The sequence below is a fragment of the Triticum aestivum genome, chromosome 6B (assembly GCF_018294505.1).
Source record: "Triticum aestivum cultivar Chinese Spring chromosome 6B, IWGSC CS RefSeq v2.1, whole genome shotgun sequence".
Classification (NCBI taxonomy): domain Eukaryota; kingdom Viridiplantae; phylum Streptophyta; class Magnoliopsida; order Poales; family Poaceae; genus Triticum; species Triticum aestivum.
In genome coordinates this window covers 693,414,024-693,422,232 of record NC_057810.1, presented here as the reverse complement: position 1 = coordinate 693,422,232, position 8,209 = coordinate 693,414,024, and the positions used below count along the sequence as shown (strand labels likewise).

The 8,209-nt window shown below is 51.7% G+C and overlaps 1 pseudogene; it reads left to right on the top strand.

The window, feature by feature from the left end:
- The first annotated feature begins 7,513 nt into the window (after positions 1 to 7,513).
- LOC123140372 (uncharacterized) lies at positions 7,514 to 7,652 on the top strand (annotated as a pseudogene).
- The last annotated feature ends 557 nt before the right edge of the window (positions 7,653 to 8,209 follow it).

Sequence of the window (8,209 nt, the reverse complement as noted above, 5' to 3'; positions counted from 1 at the left end):
TCCGGACCTCTCGGCAGCCGCCGCTTCAATGCGGACACAGGTTCCTGAGAAACCAACTCTGCCCGTTGCGCCGCATTGAAGCAGCTGACCGGCCGTCCACATGGCCTAGCCGCGGCTATTTAAGCCGCACTATGGTGCTGTTCACATCGCATCGCATCCTCCTCCTCCTTCCCTCCTTGCCCATCTCCCTCCACATCTCTGGCGATGCCCAAGTCCTGAGCATCGGCGCCGGCAAGCGGTTCCGGGGCGGGATCTTGCGGATCGTGGCGACGCCGCCCTCGAACTTCGGGCTTGTCGTCCTCATCGGCTGGCAGCGACTCGACGCACGCCGGTCTAAGTACAAGGATTCGGACGTCCCGTCGCCACACATTGCGGCGGTCCCGAACCTGTACGCCTGGCCCCTAGACCGCTCCCTCAGGACGCCTGAGACGGCCAAGCGCCGTCTCCGCCACATCGAAGTCGCCAACGCCGCCTCCTCTAACGACCGCCGCCCCCTCCCCCAAGCCACGTCGTCGGTGGCCGCGGCCGCATTGCACATGGTGCAGGAGGAAGCATGGAGGATCATCTGCGAGCGGCAAGCGGCTGCTGGGAAGCCCTGCCGCAACGCCACCACCTTCCGCCGCACGAAGCCCAACGACAACTCTGACTCTGACGCCCGATCACGCACCGATGACAGAGGAGGAGCCGCCGGCCAGCACAACATGGCCTACAAGGTCACCGTTAAATATAGGATAGCTTAGGGTTTAGTTTTAAGGTCGACATAATCGGCCACCACCTCAACGGCTTCTTCGAAGCAGAACAATTCAGTTTTATGGAAGTTAATCTTAAGACCCAACATTTGCCCAAAGCAGAACGCAAAGGCATGCTCGCGCATCCTCCACTATCTCGGTGGTCGTGGTGGTGGCGACGGCTCCTCATGTCGCGGGCCATCGTATTGGCTGAGGACAGTGCAGTTAGGCAGGCGGCGCGACACGAGCGGCACAATGTGGCGTGCCGCTCCATGTTCGCTAAGTCTGACGAGGTGCCGACCTGAATCCGCAATGGCCCAGACCTGGCGGTGGCCTGGTCCCTCGACTGGTCCATCACCACCGCAAAGACGGTCGCGCGTCGGAGCCGTTGTCTCGATATGAAACTCGCCAATATCAGTGAGGAATGGTCGTTAAACGACACCTTCACAATTGTCAGCACGGGCATGACTGCCGCTAGGGCATTGCGACTGGGGTCTGCACTGGCCATGGTGGTCCTCCGCACAGTGCAGGAGGAAGCGGAGTGGCTCGGGCAAGGCTGTCGTGGACCCGCGCCTTTCCACTGCAGGAAGAACTACTTCGGACGACGACGATGACGACACTGACGGCGCCAGCGGAGGAAGCGGAGTGGCCCCTCCGTGAGCGTCAGGCGGCGGTCGGGCAATGTTGTTGTGGACCCGCGCCTTTCCGTTGCAGGAAGAACTACTTCAGACGACGATGATGACGGCGCCAGAGGCTGAACCGGAGTGGCTCCTCCATGAGCGCCAGGCGGCAGTCGGGCAAGGCTGCTGTGGACCCGCGCCTTTCCGCTGCAGGAAGACTACTTCGGACGACGACGACGACAACACTGACGGCGCCAACGGTGCGTCTTGGCAAGGCGGACATGCGTATGAGGTCACCGTCCGCTACAAGTTAGCCTCCTATTTTTTTAAGGTTTTAGTTAAACGAACGAAATATCGTCTATTTTATTTAAATTATGACCAAACTTTGTTCCGTCGTGTTTGATAAATTCGTTTGATTTTTATATTTGTTTTCAAATGAATGCCGACACGGCTGGATGGCCGGCTCTCGCGTCATTGTCCATAGACTGGTCTCCATCGGTGTAGATGTTCAATTTAAAAGTCAGCGTTTGGAGATGCGCTTAAGCATGTACGAATGCAGCTTTGCAGGTTTCCGGCTCATACACATATGCATGAAATGAAATGTTCTTTTTGTGGCGCGTGACCTTGAGCTTTCGTAGGAGCCCATGCAGATACTGTCAGCTCGTACGGTTGCTGCCGCGGATGCCCTTGTCTGCTCGTGGTCACCAAAGCTTCTTATCGATCTTGCTTAGACTTCGATGCTCCTGCTCAAATTTTAAAAAGAAATATATATTTGGTTGCACCCATCACCCATACTCGTTATATCTTGCTGCTCCTGAATGCAAACACCAAAGTTAATGGTGTTTCGTTGAGCCATGCAAACGCCAGCCACCTTGGCGTTTGGCAGAGCCACGTCAGCCAGCCAACAAGGATGTGGCGCAGAGACCAAACGCCAGAGACAATGGCGTCTCCTGTGCAACCCAAACTCCAGCCATGTTGGCGTGACCAAAAAAGGTCAAATGAGAAAATACTTACGAAGTGAGGTCAAATCGTGCTAATTTTTGCAAAAAAGGTTAAAACAGAAATTTTGTCCACTCTGCCGTGGGTTAGTTCAAAAGATCACATACTACCTTCTGACTACAAAACATACCTACTAGTCACTTTACTGTGGGGCCTCCTCACTAGCTGTCCCACAAGTCACAGAGAGAGGGTAATATAATGTACACGGGTCACACAGGGCCCGTTTGGATGACAACCAACGACTGCCCTTTCAAAATATTGGTCTTTGACCGGCAGGCTGGTGTGGCGTGTGCGTTTGGTTCACAACCGAAATTTCGGATCTCAGCCAATTATTTGGTCATCCCGTGTAATTCTGCAGCAACCCGTGAGCGAGTTCTTGGTGGCAAATTGCCACGCCAAATTTTTTTTTTGAGAGTACGCCAAAAGCGTACCTTAATTTTATAGAAGAAGAAAGCAAGAGTCACAATACAAGAATGGAAGCAAGGCTTCCAAAACAGAAACGCACACCCTAGCACACCCGGCGATCTAGCCTATGCCTACACTCTCACAAAACGATCCAAAACCTTAATTTTTTGGCTCGCCCTTGTTTTGGCATGGCTGGCTTGGGCACCATCCAAACAGCTCTACAATGCATAGTACAACAGTACATAATACACATCTCATATGTGTACGTGCACATATGACGATGCATGTAGGACCCAGGTAGTCCCGCTCATCAGTGTGCCCGCTTTGAGTTGGCTTGATGTTAGCCCTGAGTTTCTTCTTTCTTGCATGCGGGCTAATTGTAATCGGATGTTAGTGCTTTAATAAAGCTCCCAATTATCCCGGCAAAAAAAAGCTCCCAATTCGATGCAAAAAAAAGAACCTGCACCGCTGGAAAAATCACTCTCAGGCTGGCCATAGTGGGAGTAACATAACCGGTAACATGCACTTGGGACTAGCAAATATGCTTATGTGGCACACAATTAAAGAAGAGAGAGAGGGTTAGAGTAACATAGGTAGATACCGTATCATGTTAAATGCTATGCTAATTTGTGTCATGCATGACAATAAATATGATCATCTATGATACTACTTTATGATACTATGCACTATGAAGATAGTATCATACACTAGTATCATGTGCATGATACTAGTATATGATACTCCCCACTATGAGTAGCATCAAGGAAGATGGTTTTTCCCATCTACTAGGTGCCCACATATACTACCCTTGGGATTGGGGTCCTTCACCTCCCCACCAACACCAAACCTCCTCTCTCATCTCGGTGCTATAAGAAAGCACCACCGTCGATCTACTCGTTCCCTTCTACGGAGTACCACTCTTCCTGTCTTCCTCCCTCGCCGCCCCCAAATCCCTCGTGAAGACTCCTCTGTGATCGATGGTAGCGGCCAGCCAGGGCCGATCCAATTGCATGGCCCTCTCTGTGATCTTCCACAGCTTTCTTGAACTGCATGCGCGCATGGATCTGCCTCTCGCTAGATCGCTTCGGCTTGCTAGCTGCGCGATCGAGAGGCCGGCCGGGCAGTTCAATAAAGCTGTGGGAAGTCTCAGTGAGAGGCCAATTGTTCGGTGTAGATGCGTTTCGAGATAAGGAATTCTTCGTCCCATGAAATGAAGGTATGTTACCAGGCAGAGATGTATATATGTGATTTCTCATTTAGTTACGGTGCGGTGTCTACAAATGTACATGCATGTGGCGACCGGCTCTTGGAAAGATCAGAATTTCATCACGGCCGGGCCGTTGCTTTCATCTCCACTAATTCCCGAGCAAATTTTATGGTTTCTCAGCTTCCATTTCTGTTTCTTTCCAGGTTTGTTGACTCCTAATTGTAGCATAGTAGTAGTAGTTCCTCGGGTTTCAGTTATGTTCCTTGCCATGTTTGCAGCAAATTCACAAGCATCTTGCCTCTTTAATCAATTATAACCACGGGCAAATTCACCATATGTGTGTCTCTGTTTCCCGAAGAATAAAAAACCTTCATCTCGCTCCCATGGCCATGCTTCACAATGCAATGCATGCTTGATTGGTAAATTATCATATTGGCATGCCACTGTCTCTACTGTCTTGAAGAAATGTTTAACTTGTAGTAGTAGTAGGTATATTTTTGGCCTCGACAGTCGCACGCTAACGCTACAGAACGTATACCAGATGACATGTGGTAAAAATCGAGAAATAATGGCTTCCTCATTAGTTAGCCTGAAGATCTTTCTTCAGTTAAAGCTAATCTGAAGATAACTTTCGTGAGATATGAGAATTTGTGCAGCAGCCTGATCTTGATCTGACTTGACGTGTTGCTGCGCGCACGACCAGGAGATCTTTTGGCCGTGAAAACGGGCGGAAGAGAAAAGACGCTGCACCGCACTGCAAAGGAGAGCATGCATACTGAGTTACTACTGACATGGCTACTACTCCATGAAACCTCAAATCACACCCGGCCAGTCCTTGTCTCCCCTGGGCCCCAATTATACCTCTCTGACTTCTCGCGCCCTTGTACCAGATCGCCCCGGCCACTGCATGAGGTGACCATTATTCCTGCTCGAGGCAGACAGGCATGAATGAATGAATGAATTGCTCTCATGCATCACTTCACCTCACTTACACCAAGCTACTCCTACTCAGTAGATAGCTAGGTCAAGGTGTGATGGATGGATGGATGGATGGATCCATGGGGCTGAACAGTTGGGCACTGCACGCGGTCGCCATTGCTGCCGCTGCTGCACCTAGCAGCTAGTAGCAGCTTGGGTTGAGTGTGGTGTTGGGCAAGCGTGCACTGGCATGTGCATGGCTGGCTTCCTTTACCCTCAACAGTCGGCTTTCTTGGCAAGTTGTACGTGTCCTGTCTGTCTAGGATGCACGTACGCTGGTACGCACGCACGCGCGACCGATCTAGATGGGGGAGAGGATGTAGTGTACGCGCCTATGAGATCTGAGTGATCAGGCGATGTATGTTATTTATGCCTGTGGGTCGATGCATCTTGTCGCGCCCTCAATTCCAAGTACAACAGACACCAAATCCATCCGGATACAGCTGCAAGGAAGTCAGTGATTTTGTGTCGGTATGTTATGTTTAGTTCATTTTTTTTTGAAAAAAGGGGAATGCTCTCCGCCTCCTCAGCATTGAGTGATGCACAAATCAAAAATCTTATTGATTATTCAATGATGTCAAGCAAAGACTTACATCAATGTCAAACGGATTGGCTTGCACAAACAAAGAAAACCCAAGGCCAGCCAATCTGCCTTGCGATAGGATCTCCAAACACCTTGGCCAGGAGATCTCCGGCGGCCGTTGGCGAATGAGATTTTGGCTGCGATGAGATCTGATTTGGGTCCGAGGGGTTTAAATCGAGATCCACTGCAGCTGCGCCTCGTCTTGACAACGGTAAGAGGAGATCCTTCTGGGTAATCTTCGCGGTACGAGGACGTCCGGGTCTCTTGGCCCGGGTATGATGGTGGTGGCTGCCTTCTCCACCAAAGGCAGTTGGCCAGGCTGGTAGTGACAGATCTTGGATCCCACTATTAGCACCGGCGGCGAGTTGGGGAGACATAGTCGCCGGTGAAAACCGAGCTGACTCCGGTCATGGCGGGCGATGACGGTGTCTACATCGTTACCTTGATGAAGGCATCGTCAAGAAACTATAGTCAACCTGTTCGTGCCGCTCCGGGAGAAATCCTAAGATCACCGGATCGAACGATGGCGGCGCTGTGGTGTCGTGTTCCCTCTTGGGGGCATCGTTTGTGGAGCGGTGCGGGAATGAAGAGGCATGAGGTGGTGAGGCGTGCCTTCTCTAGCGTTGACGACGGTGGGTCTCGGCGGCGTGAAGCAGCAGGGTCTCGGCGCTGGACGTGGCGTGATGGCCTCGTGCAGGGCGGTGGCGTTGTCTGACGCCATGGTGGCGTCGACAGCTGACATGGCAAGCTCTTTGCGTCAGTACTTGCTCTGAAGATGGTTAGGTGGATGATGGCGGTGGTAGCCTCGGTGAGTGCGCCGGACCGGTTTGTGACCCATTCCCGGCATGTGGCTGGGATGGGGCATCCGACATTAGATGTTAGGTTTTGGTGCGATGTATGTTTGGTATTAGGCCCAGACATTCGGCACCCTTGCATCAAGGGGATAGAAGTAGCGACATGTGTTAGATGATGGCTTCAGGCTTACTGATGTAATGCTTTGTAAGGTCTTTGAAAATAATTAATAAAATGGCTGCATGTATCGCCCAGATGCAGAGGCCGGGGGTAATCCTCCTTTTCTAAAAAAACACCTTGGGACATGAGACATAACTAAGCGAAAATATGCTATTCCTAGACAAAGCTTTCAGAAAGGAACCGTCGTACTACCCCAATGTTGATGAGTCCAACCGAGCCGAACATGAGATTTTCATCTCTAGAGCCAAGCTTCGAGCCAACTGTTAGATGATAGACTTGCGTTGTAACGTGACAATGTCACAATTGTAGTGTGCGTGTGTGTTATCTTGTAAATCAAGGCAGGTGGTTAGAGGCGCCGGTGCTAGTAGATATCCTTATATAGCTTGCATTAGGGGCCAAGCCTAAACCACCTAATGCATCTTGTAATCTTGTTGGATATATAAACACGCATACGTCCCTACCAGGAGGCATACGCTTCACACCAATACATCGCAATCTTACATGGTAATCAGAGCCTACCTCGGATTCATCCATGGCGAGCTCATCCACAAATACGTTCCCCTCATCTCCCTTTGCACACATCGCCACAGAGAAACTATCGAGGGGGAACGAAGCTCTCTGGCGCGCCACCGTCCTCTCTGCCATCAGGGGGCGCAGATGGCGGGCTTCCTCGATCTGGAGCAAGAAGTGCCGCCCATGACGATCGAGGTGACCAGCAGCAACGGCAAGACCAAGTCGAAGGCCGCCAACCCTAAGTTTGGCACCTGGTATGCTCGTGATCAGCAGGTTTTTTTCCTATCTGTTGACTACGCTACCTCGTGAGATGGCCATCCAAGTGGCGACTTGCCACACCGTAGCGGAGCTGTGGAACACCGTGCAAGGGATGCTCACCTCGCATACCCGAGCGCGGTCTGTCAACGTCAGGATCGCGCTGGCGAATCTTCAGAAGGGCAACTCCACCATTACGGAGTACGTCGGTAAGATCAGAACTCTTTGTGATGTGTTGGTTGCCTCAGGAAAAAAGGTGGACGAAGAAGATGTGGTTTGACACATCCTTGCCGGGCTGGAGGAAGAATTCGATCCCGTGGTTTTTGCCATGTGCTCACAGGTCGAACCTGTGACTGTCCCGGAGCTGTACTCGCAACTTCTGAGCTTTGAGACGCGCATGAATCTTCGCGGGGGAGCCTCTCAGTCCTCCGCCAACGCTGCATCACGCGGACGCTTCAACAACTTCAACAACAAGCAGAACGGCAACGGAGGCGGCGGCGGTGGTGACCGTGGTCGCGCCTTCAACAACAAACAAGCTGGCGGTGGTGGTGACCGCGGCCGGAGCTTCAACAACAAACCCAACGGCGGTGGTGGCCCTGGCAATCCAGGAGGAAACGGCGGCGGCTTCAATAACAATTCCGCTGCCAAACCGACGTGCCAGATCTGTGGCAAAGTTGGGCACGTTGCTTGGAAGTGCTGGAAGCGCTACGACTCCGCCTACCATGGAGGGGAAGAGCGCTCGGCGAACATTGCTGCTCCTCAATACGGCATAGATACAAACTGGTATATGGATAGTGGTGCAACTGACCATATCACCGGTGATCTGGAGAAGCTCACAGTCCGGGAGAGGTGCACAGGCAATGAGCAGATTTACACCACCAACGGATCAGGTATGGCGATTAATCATATTGGTCGTACAACTATTTATACCCCAGATCGTGAACTTCAC